This window comes from Panthera pardus, unplaced genomic scaffold (genome assembly GCF_024362965.1).
Source record: "Panthera pardus isolate Hobbes unplaced genomic scaffold, ASM2436296v1 HiC_scaffold_11, whole genome shotgun sequence".
NCBI lineage: Eukaryota > Metazoa > Chordata > Mammalia > Carnivora > Felidae > Panthera > Panthera pardus.
Window position 1 is genome coordinate 38810250 of NW_026526666.1, and position 23953 is coordinate 38834202.

The 23953-nt window shown below is 37.8% G+C and overlaps 1 protein-coding gene and 1 long non-coding RNA gene across 24 annotated transcripts in view; one reads left to right on the forward strand and one right to left on the reverse strand.

Moving 5' to 3' along the window:
• ADGRL2 (adhesion G protein-coupled receptor L2) overlaps positions 1-1057 on the reverse strand; it is a 621134-nt gene extending 620077 nt beyond the window's left edge. For 4 of the 23 annotated variants that reach the window (XM_053893361.1, XM_053893366.1, XM_053893371.1 and 1 more), the window contains exon 1: positions 769-1053. The gene's annotated coding sequence lies outside the window, so the exon portion shown is untranslated. Of the gene's footprint in view, positions 1-768 lie in introns of all 23 variants that reach the window. The other 19 variants (XM_053893471.1, XM_053893431.1, XM_053893423.1 and 16 more) reach the window with 8 other exon arrangements.
• LOC109246165 (uncharacterized) lies at positions 543-23469 on the forward strand. The gene is made up of 3 exons (XR_002071231.2): positions 543-787; positions 21396-21458; positions 22516-23469. It is a non-coding gene; the product is annotated as an uncharacterized LOC109246165 (long non-coding RNA).
• Positions 23470-23953: the final 484 nt, after the last annotated feature.

A 23953-nucleotide genomic window follows, 5' to 3' on the forward strand; every position in this document is an offset into this window, starting at 1 on the left:
GCATTTTTAATCTAAACGTAACCATTTGGCTATCAAAATCAGTCTTAAAAAATGACATCAAACAGTGTTATACAAACATAAGCTTTTTTGTTAGGCTTGCAACATTAAACTTTTTTATAATCTAATTTCAACCTCAAAACAATAAATAATCGCCTGTACAATCACAGTAACTGAATCCTAACTAATTATAATACTTCTGCATAGCCTAGTAACAATTTGTAAATTGTGAAGAATAAATCTATTTGACAGGCCTGTTAGCAATAAGGCCCTCAGCTTCTTGCTTTGCAGCAGAATGAGGTAAGATCTATCCTTCTCTTGCTGTTGTTAAAAACATTTCAACAGTTAGTTCTTTTTCCCAGAAAACGCTGCAGGTTGGTTCCAGGTTAAAAAGCAAAAATTACCACGATTGAATTCTACACTTGACTATGCTTTGGCCAGGATGCATGATAAGTTAAAGCATACTGAGAGACTATTTTTTTTTTTTAAGAGGGAAAACTTGATAGAGGATTGTATTTCTAGATTAGAGAGTGGGCACTGTAATCTTTCTGACATTGTAAACCTGAAGCTGGCTGCAGGGAAAATAAACATTACAACACCCGACACTTAAACAATTGTACCTATTCGGTTAAGTAACAAAAGCGTGAGGCACCTGGAATCAGCAGCATTTGTGCCTAATGCCAGCAACAATATAAAGCATTCAAGTGACATTTGATAATGAGCAGACAGTGGAGGCATTACACACGTCTTTAGAAGAATCAGACTTCCTACCTTGAAAAGACAGATGGAGGTAAGTTCCTTTATAAAAAAAAGTTGTGAGTAAAGCCAGGCAGCAGTTGCAGTAAATTGAGTCCTTTCAGTCACTGTATACATACAGCAGTTCTGCAATAAGGGGAAAAATATAATGGGAGGAGCGGCTGGGAGCGAGTGACCTCCTCAAGCTGAGTCCTCTCTGTGAACCAAGCACTGAGAACCACTGCTCCTGATTTGCATGGATTATCTCCACTTGAACAGATACAGAGCAGATACATTTAAATTGAGCTGGCACAATGGCAAAAAGATGGAAGAGTGAATGAATGAGGGACAGCGCAAGAGAGGGAGAGAGAGAAAGAGAAACAGACACGAGATCGGAGAGCGTGTATAAGCTGGTTCTTGCAGAACTGTGTCTCAGAAGAGCTACAGCTCCCTCTTCATGTCACAGTTGTAAGATAAGAAATGTTGTCATTAAGAACTGGTTAATCAGAGGGAAAAATATACCCAGATTAGCTGATGCTCCGGCTGATCCGATTTTTGTGAACGTGTTATGAGTCCTTCTGTTTTGTCATCAGGATTTTAGAGGGTAGGCAGAAAATCTCTTATTAGTTGCCAGGTAAACACATTTGGATAAAACTCGGAGTTTTGAATGAGAGCAGAGCTGTGACTTGATTGACGAACGTGCCAGTGAAGGAACGTGGACAATTTGTTAAGTAGAATATTTATTTTGAAAGAGAATTAATCCCTGTTAACTTTTAAAGAGGTAGTGGTGTATATTGCAGTGCAAAAAGAAAACAGCATTAATTAATTAATTAATTCCTCGAAAGGACCCAAATATACAACTGAAAGGAAATGTGTTGTTTTGTAATCTCCTTAGGCTGCTGATTGGGTTCTTTCCCCACTTCATGTTGTCTTTTGCTGGCATTTCAGAAGAGAAGAAATCTTTCTTTCACTACAATGCAGATGTGTCTTTAAACATACAGTGATTACTTGCCTTTCCCTTTAGTATCATCAGAGCTTTATATATTCTTATTCCCATTTTTAAAATGAGAAAGAGGGAGCACAATCTGATTGTAACTCTTGCCAACAGTCACTCAGTAAGTCGTGGCAGATCTCAGGAGAAAAGAATAACCCTCATTTAGCAAGTTAACGGGAAGCCTGCCTTCTCTTTGTGTAAAGGTGTCTGCGGATGCCCAAACAGCCAGGCAATTAGGTCAATTCAAAGGAAAAATCAGTCAAACCAGCTGGTTGACTGAATTGATCATAGCCTTGGGGAAGCCATTATTAACTTGGTGTGAACCAAATGACATTGGTTAAATATATTTCAACAAATGACATTAAAACTCTCAACATACACATGTGTGGGATATTTGCAGAGAGTAGTAAGGAGACCAGTCAGATGTTTGCTGCTTTTGGGAATCCGCATCCTGTCAGGAAAGAGAAACAATTTCAACACACCACACTTACAGGAACTCTGACTTGATGGACAGAAGTAATACTTTAAAGGAAATCTAAAGGAAAATGCCAACACACATTTTCATGAGATCTAGTGAAGATCTGGAATTTCTGAAGTGTGCAGATTTAGTGACTATAACAGTGTTTAGGAAACAATTGCTTGAAAGTAACAGGGTGAAGACAATAGTTATTTTATGTCTCTGACATCCAATGGTCTGATTGCTCTCTGAGGGGACGGGTGAGTTCTCAGGTTTCTGATATCAATTTGGACACAGTTTGCACACAGACTGGAGTTGGAATGTTATTGAGGTCTTAATGTGACTTTTCAGATTGTAAAACTCTTTGGAGTCAGGGACCAAATACTCTCTTTTAAAATCTCTCCCCAAATATTTTGAAAGCGTCCTTTACATATTTTAGATCTTTCATAAATGTGTGTGAAAATATATTGGAAATAATAGTAAAGAACTTATATTCTCTATATCTGTTGTTTGAAGTAAAAAATGGACCCATAAACTGTAACGTCTTCCGTACCTTCATGAAATAAAAGGAGGTGAAATAAACATAATGTAAATGTCTTGTCATATATGGGACTATAATGACAGTTCAGGTAGTGCTAGGTTGTATATTGACATGTAAGTTTAATTAGGTGTCCCCTTCCTCATACCAGGGGATAGCTTCCAGAGGATTTGAGTCACAACTTTCTAGGCACCAGTGCTGACTCAGGCAATTTTCAGCTTTGTGTCCATGGACGAATTGCTGAACTTGTGTGCAAAATGGAGATAGAAAATGACTTTTATTATACAGTTGATGTAAGGAATAGAAGAAAGGGCTCAGCAGAGCAACTGGGTAAATACCTAATCAGTATAAGCTTTTCTTGTTTAATTATTATAAACCTGTTTCCATTGAACTTGATTGTCTCTCTCTGAACTGGGAAGTGTTATTATGGTTTCTATTGGATGCAGGGAAAAAAAAAAGATGACTTCTTTGTTCTTGGTTTTTCTTGCCATTACATGAGGAAGGCTCCTTCCTGGTCTCTGACAACCAGAAGGGCTAGTGCTTCTACCTTTTTATAAAAGACAGAAATAGAAGTACTATTCTCAGGAGAGCTAGAGAGTGTTGTAGCAAGCAGATCCAACCTTCTGTACAGGAACAGGAAATGGCTTGTGTGGTACAAAGTGAAGGGCATCCAGAAGCTCCTTGTCCAGAAATATCTTCCCATCTGTCCTCTCCTATTTCCTGAAATGCCACCATTAGAAGTTTATTTCTATGTTTTACTGGCTTCCCATTCTTTTTTTCAATGCACATACTATTGGCAGCATTCACACATTAACAAGTTTACACTTAGAGTAACACAGGAATTCATAGTTGTTTTAATTATTCTATCCGAAATACTTTCTTCCAGTAACTAGAGGAAGGCCAGCAATGCCAAGGGAAAGCCAGATTTCAATGACGGTGGAGAGAAAGCTCGTTTGGGATACACCAGACAGTGTGTGGAGATGACTATATACAGCACTTGCGTGCACTTGGATTTTCCAGTATGTGAGAGATCCTGTGGCAGGCACTCAGAGAGCAATGCGCAGGTGCTTGCCCCTGGTGCACTGGAACAAGGAATAAGGCTTCATTCATTCATTCAACAGACATTCACCAAGCGCTTTGTGGGCAAGAACCTAGGGCTACCCATTTCAAAATAGATGATGCTTGTTCTCGTTTCTGTTGGGGATGATGGACACAAGTGTGTAAACAGATTGAGTCTGGTTTTGGACATCTGTCCAAAGGAAAAGGGTACAGAGGAAAGGGGGCAAGGAAGGCAAAGCACAGCTGGAGTAATTGAGAAGGCCTTTACAAACGAGGTGATGCCGGGTGTGACTCTTGAAGGCAGAGTGGGCCCTGATGGACACGTAAGGGAAGCCGGCGAGGCTGCGGGTGTGCGCCAGGTGGAGTGAACATGGGTACAGAGGCGGGGCGGCATGAGAGAGACAACCGGCTGAGACCATCAGTTGAGTATGTTCAGGGCACAGGAGGAGTGGGAAATGGGGAAAGATGCGACTAGAATGTTAGAAAGAACTGAGGAGCAGCTCACGGAAGGAAGACGTGGGGCACAAGCTCCACAGATCCTGTGTACCTCTGGGCGTCAGCCTCAGATCTTCATCCCCCTCTGCCTCTGCACTCCTCGCCCAAGCATTCATCCGGGCTCCCCAGCCCTGGGGACACAAACATAGGGCAATGTTTAAATGACAAGGAGTGCTATCCCCGGGGCGAGAAAAGGAGGATGTAGTTGCCAAAGATTGGATTGGAGATTTAAGTCTTTAGGGGGCTGAAATATTCCAAAATTGTTTGTGAGTTTCTGCCACCCCATTCCCTAACCGAAAGTGCTGAATGGCATATTCATCTATGAATTAAAATTAATTGTGTTTGGAGACTTTGGGATGTAGCAAATCAGGGTGGGAATCACTGCTGGAGCCCTGGAACTCATTTAGCATATAAAAAAATACAGCACTTTGAAATCCTTAGCGAGACAGATTACCAGCATTAATGCCATTAATACTAATGATGGTTAATAATTGGAAAATCATATTTATAAAAACAATAACGATAACGGACTCAAACCAGATAGCAAACCTCCCAGCTCTAATATAAAATGCTGTATTATAAGCTTCCTGTTCTCTTCTGTTGCTTGAATCTTAGTTATTTTGACACATTTATCCAAGAAAATATCGAAGTTTCTATACTTAACCCAAGAATGACAAATTGCTTCTTGTAAATATTACACTTACAGTAAAATTCACTGTAAGATAAATGATTACATAGATATTGGACCCAGTAGTGGGAAATATATTTGAATTCTAATAAGGACTGGTTCAAGCTTGAAAACAATTAATAACTGTCAATTTCCCATAAACACAATGACAAGTAAAACCTCCAAAAAGGGCACGCAAACCGCAATGATTAAAAAATTATGCTGATTAACAGAATGACTGAATACATTAGGATTCTTTTAAATTATTTTTCGATTGCCTTCTTCCCACTGCCTGCCTCCTGCCCAGTGGGGGTGACAGGGTTTGGGTTAGCCCAACATTTAGTCCCCAATATTTTAAGAGAACTTCCAGTTCTTTGGCAGCTAAGAAGGTGCACCATATGGATCTCCCTTCTAGGAAAACCTCGGGGTTCTGCACGAAGAGACAAAGGGAAGTGACAGCCACCAGCCAGTAGCACTGTCACAATTGCCATCTTCAGCCTCCTCTTAGACAATGACTAAGCATAATGGGGGCTTTTAAGGCCTGTCTGTGTTGCCCAGGGTAGGACACCTTGGATGCTTTCCCTGCCCAACCCTGCCTCTCCCAGCATTTGACTTTCATAGGCTTGGACTCCTCACAGAAGTCTTAGACCCCTAACTCCTCTCAGCACTTGCTTCCAAGCAGACGCAAGTTCCTAATGGTCAACAATCTATTTACTCGATACAGAGCCCACTTTTCTTTCTTCTTTCTGATGCCTTCCCTCCAATTTCTAAGGAACCGAACTCTTAAGTCTTCATTTATCGATAGGACTCCTAGAAAGCTCCTCACCGTGTTTTTACTTCCCAAAAGTTTTTGTTCTTGAAAAAAAAAAAAAAGAAGAGTCTTTGGAGAGCTAAAGGTTCTCTGGGAGCTGCTCTCACTGAATGGCTTCTCAGATTACTACCGTGTTTCCACATCTCTGATGTAGGGAGTACAAAACACAAGCACACTACCAAGCACAGAATTGAACAGTCCAATAGACTCATTAGACTAACTGCAGCAGACAGACAATCAGCACAAACAACATGTTGATGTCCTTAGATCAATAAGGCTCTGGAAGACATTCAGGTTTAGTGCCGAAAGAAGTTCGTATCAATGATGGTTTGAACCATGAAAGAGAGTCTAAAAGGAGTTAACTGGTAGGTAGGGGAGGGGAGGAAAATCTTTCCCTTTTTCTCTTCTAGGTTCTTTGGATGGTCCAATAATTAAATTGTTACAAGGCAGATTAACCAAATTTAATTTCCTACATATGGGAGCCCCATAAAAATGTGAGTCCTAAAGGCAGTCAGGCGATTGAAGCTTATACAACCCCCTGATATAAGGGGTATGGGCTTGGGACTACAAAGAGAAGGAAGGCCAGAGGAAGGAAGAGGAGACATTTGGAGAGCAAAGGTTGCCCTGTTACAATGACAAGTTTCTTAGGTAAAAAGGTGTCTCTGGTGATGGCTCTTTCCTGGCACAGGCCCTTCTCCAGTGTAAATTTAGGCAGTTGGAGTAAAGAGCTCTTCCTGGGTTTGATTGCCTTTAGCCCAAAGTAATCCTCATGCCAAGAAATATTTGGGGGTGGCATAATCTGCTCTCCTTCAATAATTCTTCCTGATGCATGGAGTAACAACAGAAAAATAGATGGGGCTTTGGAAATGATGTCATTAGTGAAAATGATTGAGCACTGAGATTTTAATTTTGGTTCTTATCTCTGTCACCAAGGCACTTATAAGTTTCCTCTGCAAAAAGGATAACAACTTGCTTCTGTATTCCATTTGTAAAACACTTGGAGTTTCCCAGACAATAGCATTGTTTAACAAGGAAGGCATATCAACATTAATGAATCCTTTGAATTTTAGATTTTAAGATGAACATCAGTGAAAAACAAAAGAATACTTTCAAAAGACTTTAGTTTCTGCAAGGCATTCCAAAGGAGACCCATGTGATTCATGCAAAAAAGAGAGTTACCTGACCTCTAAACCTTGAAGAAAAATGGGTCTGTATAACACCTGCTACAAACTCAAGATGTAAGTATATTGTTAACTTGCATATACAAATACAACTATTCCAAAAAAATCTAAAATAATTTATTATTCTAGGCTAACATAAAACCAATGAATATCTAGCTGCCTTAAGAAGTTATTCCAAATATTTATGTTTAAACAATTCTTAGAAATACTTATTTTGACCATTTCTTGCAAATGTCCACATTCATTCAGATTTTTTATTTGAAGCAATAATTTACCTTACCTGCAAATACAGGCTACAGATATTGAGTATATGAAGATTCTTCTTTTCAAAAAATTTTTAATGTTTTTATTTATTTTTGAGAGACAGAGAGACAGAGCATGAACATGGAAGGGGTAGAGAGAGAGGGAAACACAGAATCTGAAACAGGCTCCAGGCTCTGAGCTGTCACACAGAGCCAATGTGGACTTGAATCCACGGACCATGAGATCATGACCTGAGCCTACCAACTGAGCCACCCAGGCACCCCAAACATGAAGATTCTGATGCAGATTCAAGAGAATGGAGATAGATCAAGTGATCATGACATTTGCAGACTGACTTGCATTTCAGTTCATCTACTGCCTGATTCTTTCACTCATTCATTTCTTTAAAAAACAAATGTGTATTCAATGTCTATTGTTTCAGGATACAGTAGTGAACAGGAGAAACTTTGTCCCTGCTTATGGGGTGGTTAGCAGAGAAGACAGACACAAAAATAAGCAATTATATTAAATGATGCTATAGATTGCAAAATCACAACAATACTTGGTAACTTCTCCTATAGATAGATAGATTCCAGCTCCTCATCCTTTGATTCTGGACTGGTTTTGTGACTTGCTTTGACTAATAACAGAGGAGAAATTGTGCCAGTTCTGAACATAGGCTTCCAGAGGTCTTGAAGCTTCTGCTCTTACACTCTTGGAACACTTTGACTGCTCTAAACAAACTCAGGCCATCCTGTGGGGGATGAGAGACATAGAGAGACCCCAGCCATCATAGCCATCTCACCTGAGGCCATTGTGAATCAGGCAGCTGCTGCTGACCCACTAGATAATTGCAGATGCCAGATCAAGTCCAGACCAGAGCAAGAAGTCCATGGCCCAGACCAGACCAGCAGCACAGTCAAGAGAAGCCAATTGTCAATCTGCAAAACCATGAGCTAGAGACATGTTTTTGTTTGTTTTAAGACACTAATTTCTGGGGTAGTTTGCAAAAGCAAACTAAAACAAATGACCAAAAAAAACCAAAAACAAAAACAAAAAAAACAACCCAAAAGGGTATAATAGGGATGACCTTGACCTTAGGGTGCAGAGCATAGAGACATATTGATCTAATCTACTGAAGTCAGAGAAAGCTGTTGGAGGGAAATGACATCCATCGTGAGACCCGCTGGGCGAAGACTAGCGGCAAGCTAATGACCTTAATACCCCAAATATACGAGCTTTATAGAAAAGGAGGCATTCCTACCATATACATCAAAAGTAACTCACAAATATTTAAGCCCCTAAACCTTGGATTCACCCTTGACTCTACCTTTTCTTTTACATTTCACCTAAAATCTTTTGTAATTCTGTCCTCTACTTTTAAAATGTGTCTAGAATCCAACCCCTTTTCACCACCTCCATTACTACTGCTCGGGTACAGGTCACGTACTCACCCAAATTATTGCTTTGTGTTCTACGGTCTGTTGGAGTCCCTTGGACAGTTGTCCTGCTTCCCTATAGTCCATTTCCACCACAGGAACTGGAATGAACCTGCTCAAACACAAGTCAGATCTTGCTGCTTCTCTCCTCAGAACTCCATGTAACAGATTGAATGTGGACTCAAAGAAGATGTGATCACACAATAATGTCCAGAGCCTGTGAATGTGATTTTACTGGAAAAAACAAACAAACAAACAAACAAACAAAATTGTCTAGATATAATTAAGTTAAAGATATTGAGATGTGGGGTGCCTGGTTGGCTCAGTCAGTTAAGCATCCAGTTTTGGCTCAGGTCATGATCTCACAGTTCGTGAGTTTGAGCCCCTCATTGGGCCCTCTACTGTCAGTGCACAGCCTGCTTCGGATCATCTTTCCCTCTCTCTCTGTCCCTCCCCTGCTTCTCTGTTTGCTCTCTCTGTCTCTTTCAGAAATAGTGGCTCAGAGATGATCACATGAACAGTGAGGCAGAGATCCTGTTGATATAGTCCCAAGCTAAGGAACACCTAGAGCCACCAAAGGCAGGAAGAGGCAAGGAAGGAGTCTCCTATAGAATTTCTGGAGGTGGCATGGTCCTGCCAATACCTTGATTTTGGACTTTTGACCTCCATAACTAAGAAAGAATAAATATCCCTTGTTTTAAGCCACTTGGTTTGTGGTCATTTGCTAAGGTAGTCCTAGGAAACTGACACACCTCCAAAGGCTTCATGTGTCATTCAGGTTAAAACATAACTGCCAAAGTCCTTGCACTGACCAACAAGCCCCTGCCTGGACTCTTTCCCCCTCCTTCTGACCTTTCTGACATCATATCCTACACTTTCTCCCTACCTTCTTCACTTGGACCTCTGGCCTTCTTGCTGTGCCTCCAACACACAAAGCAGGCACCCTTTTCAAGTCCTTTGATTCGTTGTCCCCTCTATCTAGCATGCCCTTCCCCAGATACCTTGCCTGCATGACTCAAGATTTTTATGAAATGTCTTTTATGTAGTGAGGGCTTCCCTGGTCACTCTATTAAAATTCCATTTACTGCCTAACGTTCCCACTCCCAGCTCAGTCCTGTCCTCCTTTCCTGCCTTACTTCTCCCTACAGCTCTTGCCATCCTCTGAGCTAATATACATTGTACTTACTCATTTGTTTGTTAACTATCTTCCCAACTAGAATGTGAGCTCCACAAGAGAGACATTTTTTGAACTTCTCTCATTGCTTTTTGCCCAGCACTTAGGGGAAGTGGCCAGTGAACAATTTCTCAGCTTAATAAATGATATGTTTATGTGTTGAGAAAAGTATATGGGGAATCCAAGAACACCCTACTTCTGCTACTTCTGGGGAACATTTCCAAATCTCTCTAGAAGTCCCATTAGCTGTCGAATAGCATTCATACTGCTAATTCTCTGAAGTAGAAGAGCATAGAATCTCTAATTTTGCAGGACAATGACACTATTCTGTTATGGCAAGACGATCATATACAATTTGTACTTCGAAACCCTTTGGTTTTCACTTGTCACTTTATATTTGACTTCATACCAGGTTCCAGAACTCCCAGCGAAATAGTAATGAGGGTATAGCAGCGGTGCTAACAACAGGTAATGCAAGTTAAAATTGAGGGGCTTAAAGAAGGTTTGAAGGGAACAGGATCAAAAGATGAATACTTACGTGAAGCAGTCTTGGGACGAGGGACAGAGAACATGTGTCCTTTGCTGATTTTCTTTGATGGGATTTCAAAGAATTTAGGGCATATTCTTACGGAACGGTAGTTTCTATTCATCAATTACATATATACTTGGTTGTATAAACACAGAAAGAGTTTGCACTCATCTTGCCTGTTCATGCTTCCTACATAGGGGACTATGAACTTAAATTCCAACATTTGAATTGTTATATATATATAAATATGTATATATGTGTGTGTATATATATATGTGTGTGTGTGTATATATATGTATGTATATATATACACACACACACATATATATTCAGTATTCCTTTCTTCAAAATGTATAGGAAAATATAAATAAAATGTCACAAGACATCTTTTGCACCATCTTGTCATCGGAGGAAGAAAAATGGAGAAGACAGAAGGTTCCAGAAGTTTCTGTTACCATACCTGTATTATCTGTCTTTAGTAATTTTGCTTTCTTTATGTAACTCTAGAGATGTTTGCATAGCAACAAAAACTGGGACAATACTTCTATCCTTTGAAAAACAATGGGGAGCTGAAATGAAAATATAAGCAATCAGCAGGAAGGTAAATGAGAGGCTGTATTCCAGAAGTGGAATTAGTTCAACTAAACCAATGTCTAACATAGTCAAGGAGTTAACAATGTTGTGGTATTTTAATTAGGGCTGGAATTTGGGTTTGGTTCAGATAAAAATCCTCAACTGCTTATCCCTGGCATACCAGGACTGCCCAAACATCTTGGTCTGCAAAATTAGGCTGGGAATAGCGCCCAAATAGGATTTCTGAAAAGATTTTTGGGATTTTCTTCTTTGACTAAGGCTTGCAATTCTGCAAGGATTGCAAGAATAGTCTTTTTTTTAATGTTTTGGCTAGAATCTGGGAGTGAAATAACACAAGAAAAATGTTTATGTGTACTTGCAATGCAAAGTTACCTATGTTGCTTATATATATAAACAATGTTTGAGTGGAATTGTTTTATTTATTTTTATTTCGCTCAAGACATCAACAATAGAGAAGCAGACTTAACTATCTGCCTCACTTTGATGACAGACTAAATGGATATCTATTTAAGTAAAAATTCCAGCAAATCTAGAAATTGGCCATATATGGGAATTATAGCATTTGAAAATGCCCTGCAATATTGTTTTCCAGTGCTTTGCAGTGAAAAGGGGTGGATGAGATGTTATCTTTTCCAAATCTTTTGCACCTAGTAAAAAGTGGTCAGAGGAAGGAATTTTTAGACTCCTAAGTTAAATAGGTTGGAAATATATGGAAATTAGTTACATAAATTCCAAGGAAAATGACCAAAAAAAGGAAAGTGTATCTCATTCTTTTCAACAATTTTTCATGTTTATTTATTTATTTTGAGAGACAGAATGCATGCAAGTGGGGGAGGGGCAGAGAGAGAGGGAGAGAGAATCCTAAGCCGCTACATGCTGTCAGCACAGAGCTGGATGTGGGGCTCGAACTCAGGAATTGTGAAATCATGACCTGAGCCATAATCAGGAGTTGGACGCTTAACCGATTGAGCCACCCAGGTGCCCCAAGTGTATTTCATTCTTTCAACAAAAGTTCATTGAGCACTTTGATGTAGAGGTTACAGTGGATGTAAGAGACCCCATGGAGGTTGCAGTGTAATGGTCTAATAAGGGAAACAAAGAATAAACAACTAAATAACAGCAACTTAACTGTCTACATTTTTGTCTATTTCCCTACCTACCTATCTATCATGTATCATCATCATTTATTTAATTACAGGCTGCAATATGTTTTATGAAGGATGCAAATTAGGCACTATGCTATAAATAAGTGGAGGACTCTTTGGCTGCTACAGAGAAGGGCCTGGAGCAAGACATAGTGGAGGTGGAAAAACCCAGGAGGAAATCATTGTCATAGTGAGTCTGTACCATGAAGGTGGCTTTGACTAGGGTGGGAGTAAAGGAAATAGGAAGGGACAGATCCCAAATGCAACCTAGAGGTGGAAAAATTAAAGGACTTGCTGATGGGGGATAAGGAAAATGAAAGACTTGAGAATGGCTTCCAAGTGTCTGGAGTTAGCAGTGGGTAGGTGGTCACGTCACTCACTGTCAGAAATGGCAAAGATTAGGGGAGGGGCTAGATTAGAAAGAAATCAATATTGAATATTTTTTATTTGCAAGATTTGTGATACCTCTAAGGAGAGAAGTAAATAATATAGGCTGTTGGATATATGAATCAGATGCTCAGAGGAAAGGCCTGGTCTAGGGATACAAATGAGGGAATATAATTACAATCAAGTATCTCTTCTGCTTAAACACCCTCAGGGTATTCCCATTGCTATATAGCATGCAATTCAATGTCTTTAAGATGTCATCGAAGCCCATCTACTATCTTACCTTTACAACCTTATAGGATTTGTGATACATGAAATTATTTTTTCCTGGATGCTAGTATGAGTTAAAATGTAAAGTGACAAGTGAAAAGTGAGGTGCTCAATTCTGCATGGGATCTTCCTTCAGAAAGATAGTGTCCTCTGTGTATTCACAGTTTATTTTTACCTCAGTAATAACACCTAATAGACTACATCACTATATACCTATTTATAGTTCTGTCTACTCTACTAGAACATGCATTCATCAAGGAAAGAATAGTTTTTATGAATCTTGTTATAACCAAGGCCTAATATCCAGAGCCCAGAGTGCTTGACACATAGTACATGCTTAATAAATCTAACTGGTAATGCATATTAAACGGGGCAAATAAAAATTAAATTTGCCTGGAAGATTTTATAGACCCTATGAGCTCAATTCTAGAGTATTATTGAGCCAGTGCTAGGAATCTCATGAGGACAAACCAAATGTTAATAAGTGACATTTTGATCTTCCATGAAATGTTAAATTGGGGTGTATAGTAGATTCTGTGCATGGTAGTGAAAGTTCTGAACTCCACTGACATGCTTGGTACTCAAGAAGGAAGCTGAATGGAGGGAAACTTGTAAGAAAAAGAAACCCGAGGTTCTTTTCCCCACCAACTTGGCTCTTACAGATGTCATTATCAGAACAAAGAGTGTATAGTTTTCTTTCCACTTCTAAACATGCCTAGTCTGCTTCTGGGATATTTCTTTCCTTCTTCAAGTCTATATTGGAAGTGAATTTTCGGCTGTTTTTTCTATAGCAGTATGTTGTGGAGTAAATTTTAGGATACACTATGGCTGACCTCCTCATTCCCTGGGGATGACTTTGTCTATTTATGAGTCCTTTTCCAGTTTTGCCCAGATCTTCTTCAAGAGAAATTTAAAAGATCTGGGGCACCTGGGTGGCTCAATCAGTTAAGCATCTGACTCTTAATTTTGGCTCAGTTCATGATCTTACATGGGATTGAGCCCCATGTTGACTCTGTGCTGACAGCACAGAACCTGCTTGGGGTTCTCTCTCTCTCTCTCTCTCTCTCTCTCTCTCTCTCTCTCTGACCCTCCCCTGCTTGTGTTCTGTCTCAAAATAAATAAATATGCTTTTAAAAAAAAAAGGAAATTTAAAAGATCTTTAGAATCATTCTGGTCTCTAGTTGGCAATAAGCTCAAGATCTTCTGGTATGTCTAGTTTTTAGGCCTAAACTATTCTGAGTGACACAACAAATCCCAGAAGACTTGGAAGTTTTAGAACTATTTTAAAATTCAGAATGTGAGCATGACAATGTCTGAGGAAAACTGATGCATTGAAAGAAAAAAAAATGAAACATAAAAGGTAGCAACTTGAGCTTGTGTATTTTTTTTAATTATTAATGTTTATTTATTTTAGACAGTGAGAGAGAGAGAGGCAGAGAGAGAGGGGGGGACAGAGGATCTAAAGCAGGCTCTGTGGTGATAGCAGAGAGCTGGATGCAGGGCTTGACCCCATGGACTATGAGATCATGACCTGAACTGAAGCCGGACACTTAACCAACTGAGCCACCCAGGCACCTTGAGCTTGGGTTTTAAGAATGGTTTCCTATTATGTGATTAAAGACAGAAACTGTCTGGAATAAGGGACACAATTTCAAATGCCAGCAGGGGCCAGATAGGTAGAGTGAATGATCAGGCAGAAAATCAATAAGGAGGAATGCCTGAATGACTCAGTTGGTTGAGCATCTGACTCTTGATTTCAGCTCAGGTCATATTCTCACAATCATGAGATTGAATCCTAAGTTAGGCTCCACACAGAGCTTGAAGCCTGCTTGAGACTCTCTCTCTCTGCCCCTGCTCATCTCTCACTTTCTCTCTCTCTCAAAAATAATTAAATAAACATTAAAAAAATCAATAGGGAAACATAGACTTTAAATGACACATGAACTAGATAGACTTGATAGATATACACAGAGCATTCCATCCAAAAGCAGCAGAATAAACATTCTCCTCAAGAGCACATGGAATTATCTAGGGTAGATCACATATTACGACACAAAAGAAGTCTCAATAAATTTAAGAGGATTGAAATCATATCAATCATCTTCTCTAATCACAATGGTATGAAGTTAGAAATCAATTAAGAAGGCAACTGGAAAAAAATGCAAATATGTGGAGACTAAACAGCATGAGTCAATGAAGAAATCAAAAGGGAAATTTAAAAAAAAGTTACAAACAAATTAAAATGGAAATGCAACTTATCTAAAATCTATGGGATACAGCAAAAACAGAGAGGAAAGTCTCAGATGAATACAATTAGAAATGAAAGGGAAGTTAAAACTAATACCACAGAAATACAAAGGATCATAAAGGACCACTATGAACAATTATATGTCAAAAAATTGGACAACATAGAAAAAATGGATAAATTTCTAGAAACATACCATCTTCCAATACTAAATCACGAAGAAATAGAAAATCTGAACAGATCATTTATGAGTAAGAAGTTTAAATATTCAAAAACCTCCAAAAAACAAAAATACAGAAGCAAATGGCTTCTCTGGTGAACTCTACCAAACATTCAAAGGAGATTTAATAACTAGCCTTCCCAAACTCCTACAAAACATTGAAGAGGAGAAAATGCTTCCCAACTTATTTTATAAGACCATCATTACCCTGACACCAAAACCAGACAAGGACACCCCCAAAAAAGAAAATTATAGGCCAGTATCCCTGATGAACATAGATACAAAAATACTCAACAAAAATAATAGCAAATGAAATTAAGTGATACATTAAAAGGATCATGCACCATGATCAAGTGGAATTTATTCCAGAGATGCAAGGATGGTTCAGCATCACACATCAATCTACATGATATACCACATTAATAAAATAAAGGATAAAATCATATAATCATCTCAATAGATGCAGAAAATGTATTTACTGAAAGTTCAACATCAATTTATGACCAAAAAAACTCTCAAAAAAGTGGGTCTAGAGGAATGTACCTCAATATAATAAAAACCATATATGACAAAACCACAGGAGCCTCATTACTGCATGGTGAAAACCTGAAAGCTTTCCCTTTAAGATCACGAACAAGACAAAGATGCTCACTCTCATCACTTTTATTCAACATTGTATTAAAAAGTCCTAGCTGCAGCAATTAGGCAAGACAAAGAAATAAAAGTCATCCAAATTGGAAAGGAAGAAATATTTACAGATAACATGATATTACATATAGAAAACCCTGCAGACTTTGCCAAAAAACCATTAGCATTAATAAATGAGTTTAGGAAAGTTACAGTATTCAAAATTAATATAAAGAAGTTGCTTGATTTCTACACACTAATAACAAACTAAAGAAAGAAAAATTCAGAAAGCAGTCCCATTTACAATTACATAAAAAAGAATAAGATACCTAGGAGTAAAATTAACCAAGGAGTTGAAAGACCTATACACTGAAAATTATAAAACACTGAAAAAATTTGAAGAAGACACAAATAAATGAACAAGCTTTCTATGTTCATGGATTGGAAGAACTAAATTATTAAAATGTCCATATTACCCAAAGCAATCTACAGATTCAACCCCTATCAAAATTCCAATAATATTTTTCATAGAACGAGAACAAAGAATTATAAAATATGTACAGAACCACAAAAGAGCCCAAGTTGCCAGAGCAATCTTCAGAAAGAACAAACTGGAGTTATTACACTCTCGGCCTTCAAACTGTACAACAAAGGTATAGTAATCAAAATAGTATGGTATTGGCATAAAAACAGACACATAGATCAATAGAACAGAATAGAAATCTCAGAAATAAACCCACACATATACAGGAAATTAATTTATGACCAAAAAAAGCCAAGAATATACAACAGGGAGAAGGACAGTTCTTCGATAAATGGTGTTGAGAAAACTGGACAGCCACAGGCAAAAGAATGAAACTGGACATCTAGCTTACACTATACATAAAAATTAACTCAGAATGGATTAAAGACTTGAATGTGGGACCTGAAACCATAAAGCTCCTAGAAGAAAGCATGGCAGTAAGCTCCCTGATATCAGTCTTGGCATTGAATTTTTGGATCTGACCAAAACCAAAGGCAACAAAAGCGAAAATCAACAAGAGGGACTGTGTCAAACTAGAAAGCTTCTGCACAATTAAGGAAACCATCAACAAAATGAAAAGACAACCTACTTCATGGGAGAAAATATTTGCAAATCACACATTTAATAAGGAGTAAATATACAAATTATATAAAGCACTCAAACAATTCAACAGCAAAAACAAACAAACAAACACTGTGATTAAGAAATGGGCAGAGGATCTAAATGGTCATTTTTCCAAAGAAAGCATACAGAGAGCCAACAGGCACATGAAAAGATGTTCAATAGCAGTAATTATCAGGGAAATGCAAATCAAAACCACAATGAAATATCACCTCACACCTGTTAGAATGGATATTAGCAAAAGGACCAGAAATAACAAGTATTGGAGAGGATTTGGAGAAAAGGGAACCCTTATACACCGTTGGTGGAAATAAAAATTGGTACAACCACTATGGAAAACAATATGGAAGTTTCTCAAAAAATTGAAATAGAACTACCGTTTGGTTCATCAGTTCCAATTTTAGATATTTATCTAAAGAAAATGAAAATATTAATTCAAGAAGAGAAATGTACCCTTATGTTAATTGAAGCATTATTTACAGTAGCCAAGATATTAAAACAACTTAAGTGTACATTGATGGATGAATAGGTAAAGAAGAATATAATATACAATGGAATACTATTCCTCCATAAAAAAGAAGAAAATCTTGCCATTTGTGACAACACAGATGGACCTTATGCTGAGTGAAATAAATCAGACAGAGAAAGACAAATACCATATTATTTCACTTACATGTGAAATATAAAAACCTAAACAAACAAAACAAAGCTCTGATACAGAGAACTGATTGGTAGTTTTCAGAGGAGTGGGAATGGGAGAAATGAGGTAAGGGGATCAATTGTATGGTGTTGGATGGTAACTAGACTTATTGTCGTGATCACTTTGTAGTGGATACAAATATTGAATTATTATGTTGTACACCTGAAACTAATATAAACTTGTATACCAATTTTACCTCAATAAAATAAAAAAAGAAGGAAAGTGAATGAGTGAAGCATGCCTAGACATCATCATATACCACATCATCATATACCACAAGCATCATCATATACCATAGCCAATTGGACAGTGCATGCCCTGCCCAATCTCACAACACACATAGTAATTAAAAAACACAAACAAAAAACAAATGTGAGTGGCACCTGGGTGGCTCAGTCAGTTAACCGTCTGACTCTTGATTTTGGCTCAGGTCATGATCTCACAGTTCATGAGTTCGAACCCTGCATGGGGCTCTGTGCTGACTGCAGAGCCTGCTTGGGATTCTCTCTCTCCCTCTCTCTGACCCTCCCTCCCCTGAAAATAAATAAATAAACATTTAAAAAAGAAAAAAAACCCACCAAGTGTGAGAGAGTCAACATGAAAAATATGTGTCAGATCATGCTACTCTTCTGCTTAGAACTCTCCTATTATCCTCTTCCTTCTCTCCCGGAGTAGAACGCAAGGCCCTTCCATTGCCTCTGTGAGACACTACTTCACCTGTACCTTTCTGACTACAAGTCTTACCACCCTCTGCTCTTTCCAGCTATTCCAGCCCCTCGGCCCCCTCACTGATCCTCGAACACAACCAGCATGCCCAGGTCTCAGGCCTTTGTTGGATCCTCTGCCTGCATTGATCTTCCCCCAAACTGAAAATGCAGTCCATCAATTTGGCAGTTCTCTATTCAAATGGTGCCTTGGTATAGATGATCACGTGATAGCATGATGCCTCTGTCACTGTCTAGCACTCTTATTCTGTCATATCTTTATAATATTTATCACAAGCAGACATTTTAATATTTCTTAAAACATTCGATGTGAACATACAATATCACTTCAGTAGACTCTTTTCACATATATATATATGCATGTGTGTGTATATATGTGTTTATGAATATGTATATATGTATGTATACATAATATATATATTTACCAGCATATCATGGTTTAATCCTGATTAGACATCTCAATGTATGTGTGTATTGAAGGAGCTGGATTTAGTTGGGTTTGAAGTAGCATACAGTTTTATTGTTTTTCTCAATTTCTCTTTCAATATACTCTGTTGAATTATTTTTTCCTGCCCCAATATGAACTTGCCAGTGTAGCAAAAGCCCTACACCTCAAAGAAATGCAAAATGAGCCATTAATCCTCAAAAAATATGCTATAGAGATGAGTGGAATCATGTAAAATATTGATGTATATATTTGACCGGTTTTTCTATTTTTTATTTATATGAATGCAACATATACATTTAATAGTTATTTATTGTGGAGGAAGATCGATGGCAGTATCTGCTAATATATTTGAAATTCCATTATAGTGAGGACATTACTCTAAGAGAAAAATACAGCGGAATGACTTTAAGAAAATTGAGACAAGATTATCTGCAAATCTTCTCAACAATTTGTCTGTAATGACACAGGATTTGTGAACAATATCAAAGAGAATAAAGGAATCTTTACGTTTTTGCAATAAATAACCTTTTATTCCCTCCCCCTTATAAAACAAAGAGAAACACTTTTAGGGAGAATGATGGTGAAGCATTATGAAAGTAATGGAAAATGCTAAGGAACTATTTCTGTGTCTCATTATACAGCTTGAATTGCTATGCCAGTATCCTACATTTGCTTAAACAGTTAACTACTGCCAAACATAGCAGTAGTCGACTCTCTGGAAAAGAGACCGTGATTGTACTGTCTGCTTGTGGAACATGGAACACACCGATGCTGATGGGCTCGCAGACAGTATGGAGGCCTGGCCCAGACTGAGCCACATGGCTGGTGTTGGAGCCCTTGCGGAATCTTGCCTTTGAACAGTCGAAATGTGAATTAACCCAACTTGGCAATGAAGTGAAAACTCCCATCTTCAAACGAAGTGGGGGATAGTAAAATCAAGGGAACCGAAATGCACAAACAGTGTAAGCTGTAAAATAGTACAGGATTTTTGTTCTCGTTTGAATGTCGCTCCTACATAAAAAAGCAGGCTTCTTCAGAAAGTTCAGGCTGTCTGAATTATCGAGGCCTTCTTCTTTTCCAGACATTGAGAAAAAAACAAAAACAAAAACAAAAACAAAACATTGGGTATAAATCCCCCAGTGACTCATCTTTAGAGTAACAGTTTAACCAGTTGGTAAAAAGTGGAGAAAGGGAGGGGTTCTGCTCTCCCCGCATTGAGATTTTCTTTCCAGGATTGAAACACTGTTAACAGGCTAAAACTATTAGTGACCTGTTCATTTGGAACAGATTTAATATATCACAATATGAAAGCGATTCTAGAGGGAAGGAGAAGCACATGTATATTTAGATCATATACATTATTAATAATAAATACACTTTTTTCTGACTCAGTCTTGGGCTTTCCTTATAAATTGAAAGGTAGGAAATTGCTGAAAAAACACAGATTTCACATTTCCTCACAGTCACTAGTTGGTTATCTTTCATTCAGGCAAACACACAATACTAAGGTCAAATCTCTGAAATCAATGTGAATTACCAAACATTGAAATGAATATCTGAAGAAATGAGGACAAATTATGACCTTTGCTTTAATTATCTCAATAGCTCTACCCAAAGTATTGTGTACTGTACATGAATCTAGAGATACAGTGGGGGACATGGGAACATGTCTCTGAGGACAGAGATCAATGAATATTTAGATCTATGAGAACTGCAGTTCAGAAGCTATACAAAAAGAAGACCACTATCTCAAGGCTATATAGTAAGGTTATTTCTCCTTATGGTGTTCTCTCTCTCTCTCTCTCTCTCTCTCTCTCTCTCTCTTTCCACCCCAACCCCATAGATTCCCAGTTCTATAGCTGAATAATCAAGAGAAGTCTAGTAGAATTAAGCTTTGGATCTGTCTTTATTTTACATCTACATGACGAGGGAATTTAAATAATGTCTCCAAATTTCAGAATTTTCATCAGTTATACAAGGATATAAACAGCACCTATCAGCAGGTTTAATAGGGATGTGAGGTCAAGGTTTAGAACAGATAGTGGGTGACAAACATTCAGCAAATGTCTGACATAGGGTAAGTATTCGACATTTGTTAGCCGTTGTTACTCTTCCTTTCTTGCCACTAATGTTTGTCCTATGGCAGTTTACCGAAATTTAGAGATTATATAGTTTTTTAGCGTAATTCTTCAGAGCTAACTACCTCAGTGTCTTTGATGTCCCATTCCAAATTCCCAAAAGAGGAATTTGATTAGCTTGGACCACAAAGTCACTACCATGCTTATGAACTGCCTGCCTTTTCATGGATGTCCATCCCTGGCCGAATCAGCTGTGCCAGGGGGACATAAGAGAAAAACTGGAATCAAGTGGACTACCCTTCATATAGCAGGAGTTATTCATAAGGATGTATTCTCTAAGATGCATGTGCAGGTTGAGGAGGCATGACAGAAATTCCTGGTAAACCATGGTTCCCCATTTTGCTGATATAATATACATCTAATCACACTATCGGCATGTCACGTAGCTCGTTTAGGTCTCCAAGTCTGATTGAAGAATTTTCTGAATTTTCAGGTTTCCACCACTGACCAAGGATATTGGACGATTTTCATCTTCCCTTCCCTCCGATGACATGAGGTAGAGTCTGCATCTGAACATGAGAAATAACTGGTTGTCTATGTAGCTGAATTGGTCAGTATTGTTTGTCACAGCGGGTCCTCACAATCAATCCAGAAGTGCCACGGTCCTGCCGCAATCAGGATTGATTATTATGAAAGCCAGCTGTGGCTCATCTATTTCACTGCAGATGGCCACAGCCTTTGATTCCATTGAGAAAAGTAATTTGTCACCAAAAACTCAAATGCCGCCTTCACAGTATTTTACTTTCAAAGACATAGGGAGGATAAATGACCATATGGACCTGAATGTGGATTTGTCAGACCTATGACTGAGTCTTTTTCTGTGCTGCATCTGATGAAATGGGGGCTGTTGGTTCCCACTTCTAAAGTCCCTTTGCATAAACAAATTACAGCGGGTTCAACTGGACATAATTTTTGGTTCTGTGGCTTGCACAGACATGACATGTCTGGGTTCACCGCTTAAAAAAATCCATGTAACTCCCTGTGAAAAGACAAATGTATCACTCTAGTCATAATAATATAATATAATATATGAAGCTTCTAACAAATGGCTTTATTGTTGTACTTATTGCTTCCCAATTTTGATAAGCATTTAAGTTTCCATACAAAATTACTTTATTCATTTCAGTAATAAAGAAAGAAATAGATGAAATAGAAGTTTGATTTAAAAGTCTCTGTTTTGCTCAAGATAAGCTGGTAAAAAGACATTTGTTGAAGTTACTAAGGACCAATTTTCAAAAGCTCACTGCTAATTTGAACCCTATCAAAAGAACACACATATGTGCACCCATTTTTCAGTATAAATCAGGAAATATAAATAATTGAAGTGCTTTGTGCTCTAAATTTTCATTAAATATAACTCGGATGTTGGTCCCAGGACTCAGTCTTGTGTCAGGTTTACTTTAGCAAAATAAATTAGAGAAAAAATGGACCAGATAAAGCTTTCTATTAAAAAATCCACACAAACTGAATTAAAAAAAAATGTTTAGGAAAAGTAATGGATTTGTAATGAATTTCTTAGATTCCTGTAAATGTATTCTTTTATTATTTTTAAGGGTGTATTGTTTTGGTCATTCAAAGAGCTGATCTTCACTACCTAGAGGAAATCAGATTGCTATCCAGTGTAATGAATTCCCTAGAGAATGGAAAGACACTTTTCCAGGGGAGAAATCAGGATATCTTGCTTAATAAATTACTGCTAAAACTTGAAAAAAATACAAAAAGAAAATAAATGGCTGTAGATCTTTGTGAAACAGGCCAAGTATACTTTCAGTATGTTATTTGATAATTTATAAAGCATGTTAAATCACATGTCATATGCTGGGTAAAATAATGTGTATTATGTTATTGTACTCATTCTAGATTTGCATTGAAAAGAACATATTATCAGCTTGAATGTTGCAAATAAACTAAAACATAAGCCTTCAGGATAGCTTGAGGAATTTATGTAGTTAGACAGCCTTGGATTCTGAATCTTTCTTTAGCCATGTCCAGTCATCAGATATCTAAAGGTTTGCTATTGTTTTGTCCTTCACCTACAAAAAAAGATGCGATGATGTTTATCTGCAACTCTTATAGCGGATGGAAGAGTAGCAAAGATCAATAGGTTAATACTTATAAACCACAATTCAGGTGACAAAAAGTCTGCAGATGCATAAAATAAACATTATGCTAATGATAGACTATTGATCATAAAAAAATTACTCTGCTCCAGGGTAACACCTTTCTTTTTCTTTTGTTCTGTGAGTTGTACGTGTGTTAGTCTTAGATAGATAGTAAGTAATAGTTATAATTACCATTTAATAACCCCAAGACTGATGTGAAGGCCAGAGGTCTCAATATTCTTTCTACAAGGATTTTTTTTATTACCAAAGTTGTATACCTGAGACATGAATAAATTAAAACCTTTCACACTTTGTCAGATAAAGCAAAACCTATACTAAGATGACATAATAAACTCTGTTGTTCTAGCTTTTTGCTTAGGAATCCACTAAATAAAATCATTTTGAAAATAATTTATATTTTGTGTAGTGTTTTTAACTTTTTCAAAGAATTTCCTATTTTTGTATATTTATGTTCATTTGCTGCATATAAGAATGTGGATATGTAGGAAGGTCAGAAAGGAATTACAATTCTTCATTCCAGTTGATGATTTTTCCAGTCATCCAGACTCATAACTTTAGTTTAATCTCTATTTTTTCTCTTTGCTCATGACCTTGAGTCACTTGTCAGTCTTATATATTCCTATACCATACTATCTCTTGCACTGTCATTGCCACCTGGCTTAGGTATCATATCTTTTCGTCTGTATCAGTTGTCACAATCTTCAAATTGGTCCTCCCATCCCTGGCTTTACCCTTCTTAATTCATCCTTCACTTTGAAAATCTGCTTTGCTACTATCTCTGCTCATAACCTTCCATGATTCCCTACTGCACCTACACTAAATACAAATTCTGTACTCAGATTTCCCTTTTCAGTCCCAAATTCTGGTT